General features: G+C 46.5%; 1 protein-coding gene across 7 annotated transcripts in view; it reads right to left on the minus strand.

Annotated features, from left to right (window-relative positions):
* Positions 1 to 22,768, minus strand: part of PLXNA4 (plexin A4) — a 596,073-nt gene that overhangs the window by 191,385 nt on the left and 381,920 nt on the right. The window lies entirely within an intron of this gene.

The following is a 22,768-nucleotide window of genomic DNA, read 5'->3' on the forward strand; positions in this document are numbered from 1 at the left end:
GGGAAGGGGAGAGGTGCACTGCTCAGCTGCTGGGGGACCTGTCCGTGTCCGAGTCTGGCACATGTCACTCCCCAGCGGAGGTGAGAGGATTCCTTGCTATCACCTTTCCCAGTTCCTGTGGTTATGGAGAGTTGTCGGGAGCAATGTTCTATTAGGGCCAAGTGAACTGCTCACTCAGCCATTAAATCTAATAATCACAATGATAAAAATAATAACTTCAAGTTTACGGTGTCTCCCTCATCATAATAGTGCGAGGCCATTGCTCGCAGGCTCTCCTTCCATGCCTCCCTTCAGGGGGCCCAAAGCACCAGCCCCCCCATCTCCCCAGCCCAAGCACCACTGTTGGAAGAGGTGACAGCAAAACCAGGAGTTGCCCATGTGCCTCAAACAATGCACAGCAAGGGTCCCATGGGGGCGAAAGCTAGTTCCTATAGGAGAAGGAGCAGTGCCACAAGAGCCAGTAGTGACAGTCAAGGATCCTTGGGAGACAACATCATTAATCATTAGAGAAATGAAAATCAAAACTACAATGAGATATCATCTCACACCGGTCAGAATGGCCATCATCAAAAAATCTAGAAACAATAACTGCTGGAGAGGGTGTGGAGAAAAGGGAACACGCTTGCACTGTTGGTGGGAATGTAAATTGATACAGCCACTATGGAGGACAGTATGGAGGTTCCTTAAAAAACTAAAAATAGAACTACCATACGACCCAGCAGTCCCACTACTGGGCATATACCCTGAGAAAACCAGAATTCAAAAAGAGTCATGTACCAAAATGTTCATTGCAGCTCTATTTACAATAGCCAGGACATGGAAGCAACCTAAGTGTCCATCGGCAGATGAATGGATAAAGAAGATGTGGCACATATATACAATGGAATATTACTCAGCCATAAAAAGAAATGAAATTGAGTTATTTGTAGTGAGGTGGATGGACCTAGAGTCTGTCATATAGAGTGAAGTAAGTCAGAAAGAGAAAAAGAAATACCATATGCTAACACATATATATGGAATCTAAGAAAAAAAAAAAAAAGGTCATGAAGAACCTAGGGGCAAGACGGGAATAAAGACACAGACCTACTAGAGAATGGACTTGAGGATACGGGGAGGGGGGAGGGCAAGCTGGGAAGAAGTGAGAGAGTGGCATGGACATATATACACTACCAAATGTAAAATAGCTAGCTAGTGGGAAGCAGTCGCATAGCACAGGGAGATCAGCTCAGTGGTTTGTGACCACCTAGAGGGGTGGGATAGGGAGGGTGGGAGGGAGGGAGAGGCAAGAGGGAAGAGATATGGGGACATATGTATATGTATAACTGATTCACTTTGTTATAAAGCAGAAACTAACACACCATTGTAAAGCAATTATACTCCAATAAAGATGTTAAAAAAAAAAAAAAGGATCCTTGGGAGAGTGGAAGGAACCCTTGGGTGTCGAGATCTGGGTTCTGGACGCTGCTCAGCCACAGAATTCGGGCAACCCTGGGGAAGGCACTGAACTTCAAAGGGCAGTAGGTTCATCCTCTATGTAAATAGACATAGATGGTTCCTAATTTCCTTTCAAGCACTCACATCTTGTTAATAATAAGTTAATTGTTAATCAAAGGAACATTCCCAAAGCCTCTGGAATCCCTGATTCATCCCTCTGCCTTCAGGTACCTGCAAAGGGAGTGGAAGGAAACCGTGTGTCCAGCTCAGGTGTAGAAAAGACGTCACAGTTCTTTGCACATGACTGAGACTCTCGGGCCAGAGAATGGATGCTCTTATTGTTTAAGTTGAAACTTTGGCTGATGCCTTGCCTGGGACACAGTCTTTTCCTAGTCCTTTCCTGGGACCTGGTCAGCTCTGAAATCAGGAAGGAAAGCCAATGGGAAGGGAAAACATCGTCTACGGTAAGTGTGCCCAATTCTTATCTGAGGAGCTGGGATTTCTAAATTCCTCACTGGGAGAATTTAATCAAGGATCATTACTTGAAGGGCAGTCAGATTTCTATAACCAAGTAAGAGAAATGGTGTCAACTGGTATTCAGATGGGACAGCAGGGAAGAACTTGCCAGAAGTGAGGAGTGTTCATGAAACCAGGACAGGCTTGCCAACAGAGGTTAGGCATTTCCTTTCTGAGATCTCTGCATCCTGGGTGGTTCCCATTGGTTCAGAGAGCTTGGAGGGAAATCAGAGCAGAAGGGATAGGGCTAGGCTACCATCACCCTTTTTCCAGCTTTTTTTTCTTCTTTTTTTTTTTAAATTAATTAATTTATTTATGGCTGCATTGGGTCTCCATTGTTGGGTCTTCATCGCTGCACGCAGGCTTTCTCTAGTTGCGGTGAGCAGGGGCTACTCTTTGTTGCGGTGCACGGGCTTCTCATTGCGGTGGCTTCTCTTGTTGTGGAGCACAGGTTCTAGGTGCGCGGGCTTCAGCAGTTGTGGCACGTGGGCTCAGTAGTTGTGGCTCGCGGGATCTAGAGCGCAGGCTCAGTAGTTGCGGTGTACAGGCTTAGTTGCTCCGCGGCATGTGGGATCTTCCCGGACCAGGGCTCGAACCTGTGTCCCCTGCATTGGCAGGCAGATTCTTAACCACTGAGCCACCAGGGAAGTCCCTCTCCAGCTTTTTCTTTAAGACTTACAATCAGAAATACATTTCAACCCAGGACACACACACTTACAGACAACAGAAGGAAAAGTTCCATTTATATGTGACATGCATTCCGATATTTTTCCATTTTTAACGGTAAAATGCTGGTTACGACCCACTAAATTACTTTCATGACACATTAATGGGTACCACTCCACAATTTAAAAGTCATCAGATTTGATGATCTCAAAAGGACATGACTGGTTTCCACTTCTGGGTTCAAAAGCAGGGTAGGCAGCCGTCCTCTTCATCTGCTTGTTCCTCCACAACAGCTTTCCCTGGGCATGACTGGCTGGGGGGAGTTTGTGGGGAGGGGTCTCCGGCACCGGCCTGTTACCGGCGTTCCCGGCCTGATGCTCATTAGACAACGTGTGTGCAGAGTGATAATGGGCTCCCCCAGCTCCTCCCCATCCTGCACCTGCTCCCAGCCCGGAGCTGGTACTCCCCTGGATGTTCAGCAAGGAGGAAGAAGAGGGAAACTGGGGAGGCAGGAAGGTAGCACCAAGGTTACCGCAGGGTAACGTAGGCAAGGGCGATCGCCAGGGGAGCCTGTGACGGGGAGGCTTTAGACATCCCTCCCATCCCCTCAACTCCTCGCTGGCTCCTGCTGCTGACAGCCCCGCTGGGAGAGCAGGTGTGGCTGGAGTGGCCCCGGGCTGTCTAATTGTGCCTGGTACTCAGCTGCGGAGGGCCACGTCCACCGTGGGGATCCTCAAGGAGGTGCCTGGGCTTGGAGGGGGGCCTCCCACGCCAGGGCGGGACTGCCGAGAGGGTAGAGGCAAGGCTTGCGGGGCCCTGGGAGAAAGCAGTCAGGAGAAAGCGCCTCTCTCCCTTGGTGAGGAGAATCAGCTCAGTGACCCACTTCCCAGGGGTCTGGTGGGGACTTGCTAGGGAGACACTGTCCCAGGCCTTGCCACTGTCTGTGCCTTGTCCCATAAGCCCTGACAGCAGTGCTTGGCAGGAAAACAGTTGTTGACACAGCGCAAAACTCATTGCAACTTCCACCCCTCCGATCCTTCCTACGCAGAGAGAACCAACTCCCTCTTCAGGGTCCTGGAAGACCTAATTCTTCCCTGTTTATAAGGTGTTTTGAGCATTGCTGTGCATACATATTTAGCTACTGTTGTGACACTAAATAAGTGCATTAAATAATTGTGATGATTTTATAACATCCGTAACTTTTTTTTTCACACTATGTAGCATCTATTTAATGGAATTCTTGTGGCTCGGTGTGAAATATTTCAGTGGTAGGGAGTAGAAGGCATTCCTCTCTCCCTCCCTCCCTCCCTCCCTTCCTTCCTTCTTTCCTTCCTTCCTTCCTTCCTTCCTTCCTTCCTTCCTTCCTTCCTCCCTCCCTTCCTTCTTTCCTTCCTTCCTTCCTTCTTTCCTTCCTTCCTTCCTCCCTCCCTTCCTTCCCCAAAGAACAAATTCAGTGGTTATATTTTAAAAGAGGTAGATCTTTTGCTAAGAATTGTTCTCTGGTGCTTTATGAGATTTCCGCTTCCTTTAGAAAGTGACACCTCAGATTCTGTGGCCTGATTGCAAACAGTGAGGAAGTCTAGATTAAGGTATCACTCATTGTATTAGAGCCAGAATCAGGAGTGGACTTTGTGGGTTAAGCAAGAGGGAATGGGAGCCTTTAGCCCTTCTCCTTCATGTGTATAGACGTTGGGTTAGAGAAGAAACACTCTTCCAGATATTCCTTCAACCCCTGCTCAGAGACGGCACTACCCAGTGCCTGGGACATTAGGACTGAATGGAAATAGAACAGGTGGTTCTCACTAGAGTCTAATTTTCTGATTGTAAAATAAGCCAGACTACAAAACACCTTATTAAAAAAAATGCAGTCCTGTTTGTTGTTTTTGTTGTTCTATTTACCAGGTCTTTCTATTAACCAGAATATCTGCACATTTACATTGACGGGTTGATGTTTGGGATGATTTCTCTAGCACTGTAAAAATCTTGACTGATTCCAGATAATTTAAAAATATATATATTCTATTCAGCAAAGTTTTCCTGTAAAGGAAAACTTGTTGCTTCTTTTTAATCTTTTGAAATTTCCTCACACCTTGCCCCAGATCTGTGCTTCAGTGACTCACGATATTTCAAAACCTCAACCTTATTCCCAAAGCACAGTCTTCATAAATAAGAAGTTGTCTTCAGCACCCTCCACAGCGACAATGAGCTTTATCAGAAGTGAGGACTGGGGATGATTAACAATAGGAATATTTTGAGTCTGGTGGAAGAACACTAAATACACAGTGTTCCCTTTGCTATAATAAGGGGCTTGGTTTACTGATTGCTAAAATCGCCAAAATCTAATTATTCTCTGATGCTGTGAGTCAGGAGCTTGCATTCTCCTGCAGAGGGTGTTCATTCCCAACTCCCGCCCTCCCCGCCCCACTGCCCCAAAGCACTTGAGTTAATTCTCCTTAAATGAGTCAGCCTTGTTGGGTGGTTTTCAAATACTTTCATTCTGGAGCTTCCTGGGCCAAAATAGAAACTTTTTTTTTTTTTTTTTTTTAGCATTAAAGCTCAAGGCCACACTATATTAAATTTTAAATTGATGAGTTCTGACATAATCCATGAAATGATGAGTTTCAACTCAGGAAACAAAGATCTCGTTGTTTGTTCTTTTCTCATCCAAACCACCAGAGAATATGAATGTGTGGCATCTCCATGCTCGCAGAGCTCTTCTAAGGGCAAGGAAACTTCCAGAAAACAAGTTCCAAAGGAAAGAGAGGAATCAATAGAGGAATAAAACTGCTGACCCAAGCACCTGAATTGGTCAGTCTTTATCTGTGTGGTCTCCTTCTCTCAAGACCTCTCCCTCCCATTCTAGGAGGCAATCAGGGGCCTGCTGGTGGCATGTTCCACCCAACACATGCCACTTGGCAAGACCAATGGGAGTTGCTGGGCTCCTGTCTGCTGAGAACAAAGAAGTCACTAGAAGAGAGATAAACAGCCTCCCAGCCCTGGGAAGAAGGTGCCAGACCTTGGAGGAATGATAGTGTGGCTGACATATTCTTCGTCATCTGCTTGCCCTACCATTGGTGGCGGGATCCAAGGACCCAGCAGAGAAGAATAACAAGGAAAGCCATATTCTTGTGAAAATAGCTTCTGCTCTCCAAGTTTTCTAGTCCACACCAACTCTGTTTCGGATTTAAGATTTAATTAGCTTTGTTAGTAGTATAAATAAGAATGCTAATAGCTTTGCTTCATTCAGAGTGACTGATGGCATACCTCCCAATGAGCTAATGGCTTTCATCACGTTCCACTCTAGGTCCTCAGCATCTGATCCAGGAGGCACCTATTTTTGTCGTGGATTTTCCAGAATAATCCTTCCTAAGTTCTCAGATTGTAATGTCCTGATTTGGGGGTTCAGAAAGCATGTGCACTATTACCTGTGTACCCTTTATCCCTTCCCGTTTGGTACTCAGTCTGATTTCAAAATCCCAAGTGTGCTGGCTTTCTCACGCCTCCAGAGAGATTCTGAAACAGAGAGATTTCCCTAGCAAGAAGGGAGAAGAGGAAGGAACACTAAGTAAGAACCTACTATGCTCCAGGAGCTTAACTCCCAGGAACCTCAGAGGGTGGCCATTACTATCCCACTTTACAGATGAAGAAACTGAGGTCAGAGATGCAGGAGCCAATAGCTGGCAAAGCTGGGAATTAGAACACAGCATGTTCAGACTGCAAAGCTCTCCTCACCAAAATGTGCTGTTTTCCAGCAAAACAGTTGAGCAACTGGTTGCTTTCTCACTGTCCTGTGAATGTTCCTTTTGATTCCCTGACCAAAATATACATCCAGTGAGGGCAGCAGTCAAGCCTCTGCTGACCAATTAACTAACTCCTATAAGTTATGAAAGTTAAAAACCAATTAGAGCAGCTGCTTTGCTTCTGCGAGGACTTGGTTTCCGACCACTGCTAGCTTCCCGCTCTGACTCCCATCACACCCAGGAAATTTGAGACGTGGTGCCAACAAAAGCTGCCTCTCTCAATACACTCTGCTGTTGTAATAACAAACCATAAAATTAACTAAATTTCACCACGGTGTAATGTGCAGCATAAAAGCGGTAGCAATGTGTCTGCAGGGCAAGGGAACATTCCATTGAAATCAGTTTCTCTTTATTGCATTGCCAACAGTTAACAATTTCTCCCCCCTAAAGGCAGGGAGAATAGCATGAGCAAAAGAGAATGGACAGTTGCAAATGTGCTGCAGCTACCTGCACATGTATGCAGCCATGAGCGATGTGGAACGAAAAAGTGACGAGGGTCACGTGCACATGTTCTCACACACACACACACACACACACACACCGACATGCTTTCCATGTCCACACATGTCCCCTGGCTGTGGAAGCACATATGACTGTGCAATGAACGCCCAGATGCACATACAGAAATACACAGCTGAAACAGTACATATACACCTGTGATGTACACATCATACTTGCTCAACACAGGTGTACAAATGGACAGCTATGCACAGGGATGCGTTTTATTCTCTTTTCAAAAGGTCACCAGTCACCACCTTGGAGAATTCTGCAATTAGCTGCACCCCAGTAGTAGCAAGTTCAGCCCATTTTCCAAGTAACAACGTTTAAAAGCCAGAACGCTCTCTTCCTGACCTATTGCTAAGAAAAGACAGCCAAGGCAAGCTTCCACGGTTTCGGCAGGTTTGGCTTGACCCAAAATGACACAACCAGGGCTGTTTGGCAGAGAGCAGAAAACAATGAGCCTCGGGGATACGAGTTCTGCTTAGAACATATTTCCAGGCTGCGTAAACGTGCCTTGTTCACTAACGGGGCTTCTCTTGCACTTTGGGGGAAAACAGAAAGTAGTGCCAGCAGCTGCGTGAGTCTGCGGCTGATAGGATCTGCCTTTGATGAGTTCACAGGGTCAGGAAGTTCTCCTGACTATCTGCCCTAAGTCCTTCCTGGTGCAGTTTAAGTCCATTTCCTCTCGTGGGGAGGGAAAACATCTGCTCATCACACAGTCTATGTACACACTGTAGAAACCTGTTATTTCTCCACCTCTCAAATGGCTAGATCCTCTCCGAAATTCACAAACACCTGCAGCCTCCACTCGTCTTACATCCCAGCTGTGCACTGGGGCGAGGGCAAGTTCTTAAAACTTCCCATGTCTGGTCTGCAAGGACCACAGGATTGAAGGCTACTGTGTGCCTTGGAGAAAGGCACTGTGCGCTGTGCGCTGGGATTCAGGAGAGCTGGCTCCAGGCCAGTTGTGCTACCAGCCTAGGAACCTTGACAGGTTCAAATTCCTCTCAGCCTCTAAATGAAGCAGAGAGCCTTTAGTGGGTCAGGGAGGCCCCTTCAAACGCTGTGACCCCCAAATGTTTTGAAACCCACTGGCAAAAGGCAGATGTCAATCCCCCTTTTCTGGAAAACAGCATAAAAAAAGAGAGAGAGAGAATACCTTCTGATGGTGTCAAAGCCAGCCAGCTATTAAGTGTGGGTGAAATGTAACTGTTAAGAACGACTTGCTCCACGCTTTCAGGACAAGTTGTCTTAAAAATGCTGCCAGTGCAGTAATTACTCAGATATTTACACAGTGATTAACATCCTCACCTGCAAATCACATGAGGTTGTTCTACAGACAGTCAGATATCCTTTTAGTCCAGCCGTGGAATGTCTTATAATGTTCAACGTTCAACAAATAATTCCAGAGTGACCACACTGTAAATACTGGGGCGTGGGGGACATTCTGGCTCTGGGAACACAACGCGGAACAAGATCTGCTCTTAGATAAAAACTGTGGAAACTGATGACCCCAGCTACCCACTTCCCTCATCTGGCACTCAGCTCCCATCCTCTGGACAAGAAAATAGTCCTTTTCTTCCCCAAGAAGACACATTTCTGGGCCCCAAACAGCATCCTAAAGTGCCACTTGGATGTTGGGCTGTCCACATGCCAAACGAGGGAGGAAGGACGGCTCACATCACTGTTCTCCGAATGACAGTGACCACGCTTCGCTGTTTTCCATGCCAGGCCACTTCCCGCGGATGCAATGACTGAAGAGGAGAAATGGAAACCCAGGGATCCTTCCATGATGAGACATGGCTTCTCCCATTTAGAACGCTGAGACGCCCAGGAAAGAGCAGGAGCCACACGGGCTCTGTTCTGGTGCAGGTGATTACTCAGCTAGTAAATACAGAGTGAGCGGCACCCTTGCCATGTCATGGACCAGACAAACGGAGACACAGTGAGGGAAAGTGATTAACACCTGGAATCACAGAACGTTAAAGCTGGATTAGAGGTTGGGAATCTCCTACCCACACAATACTTTGTAAGTGAAAATTCTGAGGTCAGAAATATAACTTATTCTCTACTGCCCAATACCCAATCTGAAGTGTCCTATGTCCAAAAAACATGAACATTTATCTCATGAAATAATTTCTCAGCTTACACTTAATATCAGTTCTCAATCATGTACTCCACAGCTCAACTTTCCATGTTTTGTCCCATGAAAAGATTTGTTTTACTAAAACCATTGAACTAGAGATTCCTTCCATTCTTCCTTTCACAAACATTTATTGTGTACATACCATATGCAAGGCATTGACAGAAAAGGGAAAAGTGTTCCATCTTGTGAAAAGCAGCAATTATGAATGTATTTGCTCACATATAAGTAAATAAACCTTAATAATATAGCTCTCCTCTCCCTCTCTCTCTCCCCCTTTCTCTCTCCCCTCCACCCCACTCCCACTTTGGATACAATAATTGGAACTGATTAGACCTGAGTTTTCCATCTTTTTAGGTTAGGACAGAACACTCAAGGGCCCCTACACTTGGTCTAGGTGCTGAATTACATTCCATGCCTGCATTCAGGACTTATTGTGACAGGACTGTAGAAGATTGGACTTTCACTGGAAGCTTCTTTGAAAGCATTGAAAAGCGCCTCCATTGATTTTTATCTGAAAGGACCTAGCATAGAAGCTGAACCTAATAATGAAGACTTTTCACCAAAGACCCTGTAGTGTACATGCGCATCATATATGATAAACAATACAGATCAGAACAGGAAATACTCAGCTTCTCCGCCTGGCTATAGCAGCGGAATGGTGATAGAATGGAATTCTGGACCCTACAGATCCCAAGGGGATTTTTTCACTCTCTAGGTCTTGTCCACAACTTTTGCTCTTAACCAACTCCACAGTGAGTCTGTAGTACAGCTAAGACTGAGAACTCAGCGGATTCCATTCAGAGCCTTTAGTGGCCTGGTTGACCTTAAGGGGTTGAGTATCCAAGGAAAGTCACACCACACACTTCTCTCACCTGTCTTCACTATATTAATAAATCAAAATTGGAGAAAAATGAATTTCATGGACTGGTCTGAAGGGAAGAAAGAAGAAGGAGAGATGATGCTGAGAAGCCCATATGGAAAGAGCAGAGGGCACTGTTGCTAGGCAACCAACCTGGTCCACCAGAGAAGGGATGTAGAAGAGCTTCAGATAGTTCTGAGCATCAGCTGGTGGGACCTCCGGGTTCTTCTTCACTGTGTCTCCCTGTCCCTGTCTCCACAACAGGTGACCTATTGATTGTACTCCAAGGACAGCTCTGCTCAGTGAAGAGAGGCAGAAAAGAGGGGCATAAAGAAGCATGGGAGGGATACGCATAAAATGGATAACTAATAAGAACCTGCTGTATAAAAAAATAAATAAAATACAATTTAAAAATTAAAAAAAAAAAGAAGCATGGGAGGAGACAGAAGAGATGGGAAGGCACACCAAAGAATCGAGAAATTGAAAGCAATAAAAGATCTCTTCCGTAGCATTACCCCTTCAGTCCAGTTTTCTGCCCAGGTTCGTAACTCATTCTGCAGAATCCACGGCAGTTGCACATAGACAGCGAGATCCAGTCTTGGAGGAAGTGGTAGGACACATCAAGGAGCACGAGGATAAGTCCGTGCGAAGGACAAGACAGCAGGTGTCTGAGTGTTGTGTGTAAGTTGTCTTTGGAACATATCACACATTTTCTCAGCAGTTTTGCTGCTTCGCCTGCACTTCTTATTTTCCATGTGTGTCTCGTTGAAGAAAGATAGTTCATACTGGGTAGGGACTCAACCCTAGCCAGGGCCCCTCCGCTGAGACAATGGCTGTTAAGTGTTGGGAGAACCCACGTCCCTTATCAGCACCGAATTACATCTGAGCACAACTGGGCATTAGTTTACCAACACTGAACAAGTCACTGGAATGGAAAGGAGATGATAGCAACAGGAAGCTCTCTCTAATCAGGCCTTGGGTCCTGCAGCCTTTAACATGCCGTATATTTCACTTAATCTGAGGCACCAATTGTACGGTACACTGTAATTTTATATATTACTAAGAAAGGAAAAAATGCTGGCAATTAATACTAGGACAACACATTGATCATAAGATGTATTCTGTTCGGAGATGTAAAAATGTGAAGGAAAATGTGTGTCTTAAAAATTGTTAAAATACAGTAAAATCTAAAGTCCTTAAGATGGCATTCAAGCCCTTTGCAGAATGGTCCCAATCAACAGTCCAGCCTCAGGCCCTGGTCCCCCTTGGAGGACGAGGGCTCCAGCCAGATTTTCCTTCATTCATTCACACGCTCACCCCCGCTTGGTTCTGGGTCTGGTTGATGCTGCTTCTTTTGCCTGGAAGGCAGCCTCTCAGCCCAGCCGCACATCTGCCTGGGCCAGTCCTCACACTTTGATTCATTTTCATTATGGCCCTGACGCCATCCCTCACAGCACAGTTCTGGGGATTCCAGGGTCTGGTCCTTTTTCTGGGTTATGAGCTCCTTGAGGAAGATCAACCAACCACAGTTAACATTTACTGAGTATTTACTACGTGCCAGATAACACAAGCATTTACTATATACATTTTATACGCAAGTGGGTGCTGTTGTTATCTAATGAGAGAGACAAGATGTAAACGGTAACACTGCCAAATTCATATAAGCTATCAACTAAATATATTACTTCGTCAAAATGGGATTCTTTGGGGCTTCCCTGGTGGCGCAGTGGTTGAGAATCTGCCTGCCAATGCAGGGGACACGGGTTCGAGCCCTGGTCTGGGAAGATCCCACATGCCGCGGAGCAACTAGGCCCGTGAGCCACAACTACTGAGCCTGCGCGTCTGGAGCCTGTGCTCCGCAACAAGAGAGGCCGCGATAGTGAGAGGCCCGTGCACCGCGATGAAGAGTGGCCCCCGCTCGCCGCAACTAGAGAAAGCCCTCGCACAGAAACGGAGACCCAACGCAGCCAAAGATAAATAAATAAATAAATAAATAAATAAATAAATAAATAAATAAATAAATAAATTTATATATTAAAAAAAAAGGGCTTCTTTGAACCCAGGTCTGGGTGACACCATTGCCCCATTTGTAATCATTTTGCCTCTTAGTGGCCTGAGCCTCAGCATCACGTAGGCATGAAGGAATCCTCAGTAAATGCATGTGGCATGAAGGAATGAATCCATCCATCATGGATTTGTTCCTTTGGCTTCGATGTGGCTTTGAGGGGACCAGCTAGTCTTGCTCTGCCTCTTACTATCCCTCTTCCCCATAACATCAGAAAAGTCGTTCCTGCCGTTAAGGAATTTATGATTATAAATAAAACAAAGCCTTTAAGACGTTACTGAAAGCTAAAGAAAAAGGCAACTCGATGGAAATAATAACACGGATCAAGGTATGAATAACAACGCCGATAATAACAATGGAAATCACGAGCCATCGTAATATACTTAGGCAAACAAAGGTTCCATGAATATGATGAGTTACAGACGGATTCATCTTGGCTACAAAATAAGAAGCTTCTGTGATTGTTGCTGTCATTATAAATTAAGCCGGGCTTTAAGATTTCATGCTATCGACAAGCGTGGGTTTTAATACACGTGAGAGCACAACCAAAGCAAGACTGCCGCCTCCTGTTTCTCAGGTTCAGGGATTTGGGGGCACAGATGCAAGGCCAGCATTCCTGCCGGTCGCCTCACAGGCCAGAGTGCCCGTGGCCTCTGACTTTTGCAACTGGGCTTAAGGAGAGGGAGCCTGGTTGGGGCTGACTGGTCCAGTATGTGTTTTTCCCTCAGATGTTTGTGAGAGGACTGAGGGGCCCTGGGGTCTGGCAGAGGTCTCCTGGGAAACGGGACGAAGAACAGGATTCAAAGTTCTAAGTGTTGAGGATCCACTGAAAAGAGTAAGATTTTTTTTTAAGGCTAGAAAAAATCATACTATAAAAAGAAGAGAGGAGGCTATGATAAAGAATAGTCGGGATGAGCTTTTGATGGGAAGTCCTCTTTAAAAATTTTTTGATTGTGGTAAAATCCACAACACATAAAATATACCATCTTAATCATTTTTTAAGTGTCCAGTTTGGTCCATTCCCATAGTTGTGCAACCATCGCCTCCATCCATCCCCAGGAAGCTTCATCTTGCAAAACAAACGCTGGACCCATTAAACAACTTCCCGTTCCTCCCTCCCCGTGGCCCCAGGCACCACCCTTCTCCTTTCTGTCCAGAATGTTCTTTTTCAGTGGACCATTTCATAATCATGATTGCACTGTTCTTCCTGGGAGCCTTCAGTCCTTCTGAAACTTTTGTCCTTTGAAAAGGGAAGGGTCATCCTTCCAGAGTCGTCTGGCTTAAAGAGACACTGGGAAGAGAGCAAGTGGGAAACTGGGGCTTGCCTGAGAGCCCATGGAGAAGAGGTTAAGTGCAAAAGCAGGTGTCACCTCTCTGCTACCAAACACTGAGCCATACGGTGGTCACCCCACCTCACTCCCACTGGAAACCCCCACAACCCCCCAATGCCAACTTGACCGCTGTGCCTTATCAGACGTCACAAGGGCAGCTGTAAGGAAGAGATTGCATGCCTTCTGGAAAAGTCACCTGAAATGAGCACGTCCCCACGGGGAAGGGACCACAGGTGTGTCAAGACATGGCTTTTCCCCTCAGCTCTTGGGGAGGCAGCCTCGGCGTGCCCCACAGAAATGATCACTTCCCATGGGTGGCACGATGTGATAAAGGACTTTTGAAGTGTGGATCTTCAACAAAAAATTCAGAACTCTGAGCTCTTGGGGGTGGGGAGGTGGGGTGGGGAGACCAGTGCAATACAGGACGATTTAGAGTCTCAGCTCCTGGAGAGCAAGGGCTGTGCTGTGCCTACTTCCTGTACCAGAAATAGTCAGCACTGGTCCCCACAAGTGAGGGCCAGCGTCCAGCCCCCTCGTGCGCTCTCTCAGTGACAGACTTTAGCTTTCTCCTCCCTCTTCCCTCCTTAATGTTGTTCCGTCATCTATATGATTGGCTGTAGAGTCCCAACAGCTGTTCATCGGAATGTCTTGTATTTCCACCTCTGTCCTAAAAGCGTTGTCACTTTCTATATTGCAATTTACTTATGTTTCAAGGAAGGGTGGAGTTGAGAAGAACTCCCTTTTCAGTGGAACTAGGGGAGACTAATTTCTCCAAGGCATGTAGGGGTCCTGTGTCTAAACACAAAACACTACAGGAGGACCCTTCCCCTAGTAAGAGAAATGAGGGGCACCGTGGATTGGATGTGCCCTCTAGAACTCGGAGCTCAGCTTCTCACTGGATCTTTCTCCATAATAAATATTTCCCCCAACAGAATAGGTACCGGCGATTGATAAATGTTGGTGAAATGAACACCTGGAAATGCATACATGTATCTGAACAGATCTTAGATCTTTAAAATAACTCCTTTTGGAAATGGGTGTATGTGTGAGAGTGGGAAATCCCATGTGTGAGCAGAATGTTTTAACTGGTAATCAACAAAACAGGCGTTAAAGTCCAGACTCTTAACACGTTTAGACTGGTTACTCTGACTTACATTAGAGTTCTAAGGGCCCATACAAACGTACGGCATTGGTTAACTATTCTGCTAATTTGACACCTCAAAAATCATCATTTATCCCAGCAATGAACGACTCCAAAAAGTTATTTGGACAGTGGTAAAGTATAATAATTTATACATTCCTGGGTGCTTGTTATGGATAATGGTAAACTGGTACTAATTTGTACATCCATGGGGGCTTGTTATACAAGCATTAAAGATGAATACTTTGCTCTTGTTTGTCTCTTGAGGGCAAGAAAGCTCAAATTTACCCAGTATGTTGAGCTCTCCTGTAGAAAGACATGTTATATCTCATCTACAATTATAACAACTACCTAGCTTGCTGTTGAATGAATGAATGAATGAATGAGTCAACAGGAGCATCTGTCAAAACCCCTGGGTAAGGAAATGATATAATCCATGGTTCTGAGCCACTTGAGTTCGGGTCAGTTGGTTGCTCTGGAAACGCCATAGAGTCGTGCCCTCTCAATCTTCTGGGCTCTGCCAGCCAACTCACTCCATTTGGGAACTTCTCTCCAACAGCCATGACTATATTATGCTCCTGGCAGGGCCCCAGGGCTCCAGTGTCTCACCCCAAGAGTAACTCTTCGGGCAGTGCCAGAACAGCCCCGGCCTTGCGAAAGAGCCCAGCTGGACCATAAATTGTAGAGACAAAGAAAAAGACGCACATTTTCTCCGGTCTCAAAGGCCTTCAGCATAGCACGTTACCCGCCCCTCTTCCAGGCCAGCACAGGCGTTCACATGGCTTCCTCCACTTTTTCTCCTCTCCACGCTGTCCCTTTCTCCTCTTTCCCCATCGGCTGCAGGAGCCATAAGACTCCTCTAATTCCTCGTCACCGGAGCTTCATATCATTCCAGAGCTGGTACAGTGGGCTGTTTGTTGGCATGACCTTGAAATGACCCTTTCTCTGGGGCTGAGTCTCAGCGCTGCGTTAACCTTGTTCCCACAGACAGCTGTGGGCTGCCGAAAGGCCCTCAAGTTGAAGTCAGCCGATCCTGGTCCAGACACTGCTGCTTGCTACCTGGGCGACTCTGGGCAAGTTGCCTGACCTCTCTGATCCTTAGACAATAATGCCAGCCTCACAGGATGGCAGTGAGCATCAAAGGAGATGTCTCGTAGCTTTAATTAAACTCAGCATTTCTAGCATGCCTTGAAGGTTACAAAGTATCTTCACATCTTTGGATCTCTTAGAGGGAGGCAGGTAGGTATTTTAACTCAGTTTTTTAGGAAAAAAGAAATGTTAAAAACCAGAGTCCAAAAATATTACGTGATTCAGCCAAATCAGTAATGGAGAAGGCAGGATTAAAACCCAGGCTATCGGGTTCCCCATCCAGTGCTAATCCCACCCTCTCTCTGTAAAGCAAGTCTTGTGGCTAGAATTTTTGCAGTAGGCTTGTTTTCCAAACATGCTGGAAAGGCCACAGAACAACTGGGAAACCTAGACTGTTTTCCCTTTGTGGTCACTAGATTTCAACCTGGTTAATTTCCTGGACTCTATGAAAAGGCACGCCATCCCTCACTTACAGTTTGTAAGTCAGCTTCCCTCTCCTACTGAAAGGGATTAGTTTATATTGAATATAAGACACTGGCTAAAGTCCTTTGAGATGCTTAGAGATCAGTTCTGGATAAATTACACACACACATATTTTACTAGAAATCTGGACCAATCTGAGCTCCTGGAGGAAGTGCCCTTGCAGAGGTGAAGGTAGATATTATTGATGAGTTGTCTATTCAGAGCCTTGAATGAGAAGGTAGGTATTTTTGATGGTGATATCAATAGGCAGTAAGATCTGCTCAGCAGTAAGAAGATGACATTAAAGGAAGGGTCAGAGAAGGAAAGAAAACTGCATCCCTCTGCTGACCTTGCCAAAGATGATAAAATATAAATAACATGGACGTTACCCTGATTCCATTTTTTTCCCTCTTTTCTCTGATCACCCCTTGGGATAATTAGCTGATACAACAAGGCAAACAGAAAACCTCCTGGATTTGTTGCCAGCCGTTGCCCTCTCCCTGGTGGAGAGAGTCAGATTAGATAGCATCAAAGCACTCTCAGCTGAATCTCCTCCCTGCAAAGAAGGAGAAACAAGAGGGGAATGCCAGACCTTTCTTTTCTAGCCCAGAAAGGTTGCCGGGAAGAGCTCGAGGGCTGATGTGGGGTGGGAAGCTGGGAAGAGTCTCCATGGCAACCACCCAGGCCCAAGGCCAGTTTCATCACCTGGAAACTAAACAAGATGCAGACAGAGGGGGTATCCATCAGGAAGTTTGGATTCTCCTAAGCGTGAGCCCGTTTGTACGCGGGTGTGTGTGTGTGTGGGTGTGTTTGTGTGTATTTGTGCTAGGAAAGGGGAAGGAGAACAAAAGATTCAAGAAGGGACTGGGGAAAAAAATCAATGCCAGCCCAGCAAAGAGGTATTTCTGGAGAAGAGTTTTGATGCCGAAGATGGCCAAGCAGGAAATGCTGGGTGGGTCACAGAAGCGGAGGCCATCTGAGGGCCTAGTGTTGAGCAGGTCACCCAGGGAGACAGGGGGGTTTGTGCTCCTAGGAGAGTCTGCAAACCATATCCGAGTTCCAGGAGGGAAGGCAGCTGCTTAGGATCACACAGCTAGTGGCAGAGCCTAGACCCCACGCCAAGCTTCCAACTCTTGTGCCTGGGCCATCCTTGTTTCTTCCACTGGCTTCACCCTCTCCTTCTCCCCTTTTTCAGTCTTTCCAGGCAGCATTTGACCTTCAGAGGCACTTCGATGCCACCAGTGTGTTCATCTGAACCAGATTTTCCCTGCACAGAAGCACGGACACAGGATAGCCAGACACTATGATTTGGATGCCTTACCAGGCGTGGCTCTCCTGGGACAGACGTGGGAGAAAGCATGACAGGGAAGGAGGTGGAAGTTTCATTTGCCTTGTTGTTTTTCCTTTAGTTGGTGCTGGAGCAGTGATTTCTGGGGTAGGAGGTGTCAGCTGTAAACCCGCCCTCTCTCTCCCACCTGCCTATCACTCAGCTGGAAAGAAGAGGGGGGAAGAGTGACACTCTGGCCTTGCCACTGCTAACTGAGTCACCTTGCCCAGGTAACCTCTTTGCCTCAGTTTTCATATCTTTAACACAATAACAACACCCACGTAGGCCTAAGATGTTTCTAGCGGCCCTCCAGCCTCCCCTTGAGGGAAGCTCAGTCCGAGGACACAGCTGAAAAAATCCCTGAGTACAGGAGTGAAGGGATGAAGGAATTCCCGTCCTCCCTTCTCATCCAAACCTCTTCTCTTTGGCTCCGAGTTTCCCAACCTTTTCACATCACGACGCCTGCATTAAAGTCATATTTGTAGAAAATGAGGTAAACTGGAGGGTTGCTCCCAGGGCAGGAAGATGGTCCCAGGGGTTCTGGCTACCCCAGGCCCCTCCTGATGGCTCCCAGGACGGTGGGGAGCCGTATCTGGGTGCACTGCAGCCAAGAGAAGGCAAAGAAATCACAGCCCAAAATATGGGGGTGGAGGTGGGTAGGGAGGGGGAAGCCCGAGCCTCTGGGGCCAGGGAAATTCTGGGCACTTATTGGTTTAGGATTATCTGGACCAAACTCTGTGAGGCAAGGCAGAAAGGATCACCCTGATTAGCTCAGGCCAGTGGGAGACCACCTGTGACCCCGGGGGTGGAGACGATCCTCCTTACATTTCCCGGTCACTGTACTCTACGGGAGGAAGGTTGGACGACCACGGGGGAAGCTACAACTGTGCCCACCGAGGAGGGACAGTGCAGGATTCCTAATGGGAGCAGCACCCAAATAGGAGATGTTCCATCTGTGATCCTAATGCTATGCCTTCCCCAGCATGCACTTTGATCTGCTCATCCATGAAACAGAAGTCACCAGCCAAATGCCCAAACTCAAATGATATGCCCAGGACAATAACGGCCACAGTGAGCCATCAATTAAAGGACCAAACATTTGAGCTTGTCTTGAAAGTGTGTGTGTGTGTGTGTGTGTGTGTGTGTGTGTGTGTGTGTGTGTGTGTGTGTATCTGTGTGTTTTTTAAATAAAAGGGTTATTTAGCTCTTTTTCTCCCTCTCTCTTAAAAGCACCTTTCAACTCAGGAGCTGCCAAAGAAGTTATAAGCCGGGGCTATGTATAGAAACCACAACGCTCACTACTGAGACAGAGCAAGCAGCAAGTCCCCCACAGTTTAGGGTAAGGAGAGAGCAGGCAGATCCAGCCCAAACTGGGGGGAGATGGGGTGGGAGATGGGGTGAAGGGTGGGAGGGATGTGGCGGGGGAACGGACGGGTCACCACAACGCTACCCGGTGCATATGGGGGGGTTGTACAGGGAGGGCTACCGAGGGTGGGCATGGCCAGGGATTGCAGTGTTTGTGTGATGGAAGGACCTGCCTCGGGGCATCTCATTCATGCTCCTGGATGCAGTTTATCATAGTTGGAGAGGCCTTCAGGGACAGGAAATGTGATAAATTCCCATTCCAATGTTTCACAACCCTGACAGCAAAGGAGCTCTTCCTAATAACTAAGCTACAGGCTACTTCTCACAGTTTAAATGCATTTTTTCTTCTGATGTCCTTAGTGGAGATGGGGAACAGCTGGTCACCATCCCACATAATAACCTCGCTTATATTGAAGACGGTTATTATATCACTCTTCACCTTTTGATTCTCCTTGTTAAAAAAAAAAAAAACTTCAATTTCTTTATCTTGGTATCAAACGCTCTTTTTCTTTGTCCCAACTCAATCCGTCATCAACCCTCTTTCTCTTTTTAAAGTTATATTCTTCCTCCTGATCTTGTTGTAAAATTGGTGGAGCACGTATAAATATCATTCCTGTTGTACCAGTGTGAAAATGGAGGTAGAAGTACCTGGAGCGGGGGAAGGGAAGGAAGGTATATTGTGTGCCTACCCTTTGCAAGTTGGTTGCTTCCCCTACATTCTCTGTTAGCCCTCACGACCTGAGGAGGTATCTCAACCTCCAATTCACAGATCTGGAAACTGAGATTCAGAGAAACTGTTACCTGTTCAAGGTTATCAGGTTAATAATCACCACAGCTGAGGTTTGGATGCATCACTCACAGAACAGTTGAGACCAAGAGTACATTAAATCCGTTCAGGAAAATTCGAATCAAAACTACAATGAGATACCACTTCATACCCGCTGGGGTGGCTGTAATAAAGGACAATAACAAGTATTGGCGAGGATGTGGAGAAATTGGAACCCTCACATATTGCTGGTGGGAAGGTAAATGACGCAGCCACTGTGGAAAACAATCTGATAGTTCCTTAAATGGTTTGGGGCATAGATTTACTATATTATCCCGAAATTCCAATTCTAGGTATATATCCAAGAGAGGTGAAAACATATATCCGTGCAAAAACCTGTACACAAATGTTCACAGCAGTATTATTACCAAAGAGTGAAACAACTCAAAAGTCCATCAAATGAGGAATGGATAAATAAATTGTGCTATCTTCATATAACAGAATACAATTCAGCAATAAAAAAGGATGAAGTACTGACACATGCTACAACACGGATGAACCTTGAAAACACTATGTTGCATGAAAGAAATCAGTCACAAAGGACCGAATATTGGATGATTCCATTTAGATGAAACGCCTAGAATAGGCAAATCTGTAGAGATGAAGATTAGTGGTTTTCTAAGACTGAAAGGCATGGGAGGGTGATGGCCAAGGGTTGTGGAGTTTCTTTTCAGAATAATAAAAATGTTCCAAAATTGATTGTGGCGATGGTTGCTGAACTCTGTAATTTACTAAAAGCCACTGAATTGTACTTTTTAAATGGGTGAATTGTATAGAATGTGAATTATATCTCAGTAAAGCTGGAAAAAAAAAAGTGTACACTAAAACTCTGCTTTTTAAATGTTTGGGGATCCTTTGCTCTCCCAAGAATTGGACCACGGGTCCATAAAGCAGGTCCTTGAAAAAATTTCTAGACCGTGTTTACGAGACTTGCCCATAGTTATCCATCCCGTCAGCCCCAGCGGTGGGCGTGTGAGACTGGCCACAGGCTGCACTGTCCTGGGAGTGAAGACCCAGGCCTCGGAAGAGGGAGTGACGAGGTCCCTCTGGTCACCTTGAGAAACCCCACTTCCATCTCCCTCACTGCCAGTGGAAGGTGGCGAAGCAAAAAGCGAGCACCTGTCCAGGGGTGGAATGAGTCAAGTGTAGGACGGAGGACCTGGAGTCCCCGCCAGGCGCCAGGACCGCCGTCCCTCAGGGAGCAGGGCCAGGAGCCTGCCGCCGGAAGCTCTGAGGACAAGGACCTCCCCGGGCTCCTGCCTCACTCTGTCCGTCCACAGAGCTCCAGAGAAAGAGAAAGCGCAGGCCAGGAAAGAAGGGGAGAAAGGAGCATGCAGAGACCAGCTGGAAAACAAAAGGGGGCCAGTTCCCTCTTCTTAAGCCTGTTATTAGGCTGCGAATCAAATTAAACCACAGGGCTCTCCACTTACAGAGTGCTATTTTAAGGCTTATTAGACTATATTAGGACTGGCATACATTTCCACTGACATAATATCGGCCTGTAATTGGATTTAGGGGTGAGGAGGCCGCTTTCAGCTGGAGTGGGGCCCCTGCAGGGAGGAACCTGGTACTCTGCTCACAGCACTGCCACCTCCCCTGCGGGCGGCCATCCGAGGGCCCGCGACCCATCCAGGCCCCAAGCACAGCTGTCCGCCTCCCCCTCTTCCTCCGCCCTCGCCTGCTCCCTTGATAAACTGCCCAGAGGCCACCGCAGGCCCCTCTGCTGAGTCTGCGTGCCCATCACGGAGTGGGCTCTCGGGTCTCAGAGCGGCGGGAGCCCCCTGAGGCTGGGGAGACAACAGCTAACGCCGAGACAGGGCCCCGGGGAGGGAGGCGGCCTCACCTTTCGAGACTCCAGGCAGCTGTGGACATGAAGGCTGACCTGACCTTCAGTGGGAGGTGCTGGGGTTTTTTGTGGGTGCTGAGGGACCGGGGGATTGGGGACTGGAAGCCCTGTTGGCCTTGGCCTTCGAATCTCCTCCCATCCCCTCCCCAACGGCTAGACTCTGGGAAATGACTCTCCCTGGTCAATCCCGGACCACCCCTCAGGGCAGCGGCAGAGTCTGAACAGGGAAGAAACGTGGGAAGGAGTCCACACACTGGATGGGGAGAGGAATGTTCACGAACATTCACTGAGCAGGTGGTGGGTCCCGAGTGCGAAGCAGCAAGGGTCACGGTTAAGCCCTTGGCTTTTGGAATCAGACCTATCTCTGCCATCTGGCCGTGTGATCAACCTCTCAGAGCTGCCGTTTCCTCCTCTGTAAAAGGAGAAATGGAACCCGTTCCTTCCAATCATGATTGTTTTGAGAATTAATTGAGGCAATGCAGGTAAATGGTGAGTAAAAGGCTTAACACCATGAGTGTCTTCTCCCCTTCCATGAGCTTTAAAAATTTCAAATACTTCTACTAAAAGGCATCATAACGGAAACAGATCTCACCAGTCGAGTACATCACAAAATAATGTTGGGAAGAGAAATATCTTGGTGCAGGGACAAGCATGTATGAAATACCACTTCCCAAAATATTGCTCAAACATGAAAAAAAAATACCAAATTCCTTAAGATTTTCCGCTCATATATGTGAACATCTCCTGCTCCCACTTGCCAAGATGCTTCTTGGCTTTACTTTGATGTCTTCAATTTCCACACTTGTTTTCAGCTCTTCTGCCAGAGCCATGTGCTTGTTTATTTTTACTACATTTTTATGACGTTTCTGCTATAGCAGTAAGTTTTGCATTATTAGTTTTATCAAATAACAGAATGCCTGGTTGGCTGGCAGAGATTACTGGCCTGGTTTTTATGGCTCCATCCCAGAATACTTTTTGTGATTACTTTCTAAGTTGTTCTTAGATCCCTTCTTAAATATGTGTTTACGCCCTTATTAACTCACATTTCAGGGCTAATTGTTATGGTATAAACTTAGCATCAGTGTGATGCCAATTGCTGTAATCTTACTGTTATTACTTAATCACATGTTTGTGTACTCAGTTCCGTGCAACGGATGTATGTAGGAAAAGTTGCTTGTAAATGTAATATTTACAAACCGAATTTCTTTTTATATTCATTAGGAAGATTTCCCCTCTAATACATATTATTACACCTTAAAATATCTGTTTGGCAAGTTCAATGTATTTGGGATATTGAATTTCCTGAAACTGGATGGAAACCTTATTACAAAACAAAGAGAAGCAGACAAGGATGATCTTATCTCTGCAATGTGTAGCTTCCTCTACTGTTCTTA

This window comes from Balaenoptera physalus, assembly GCF_965194825.1.
Source record: "Balaenoptera physalus genome assembly, chromosome: 8".
NCBI classification, from domain to species: Eukaryota; Metazoa; Chordata; class Mammalia; order Artiodactyla; family Balaenopteridae; genus Balaenoptera; species Balaenoptera physalus.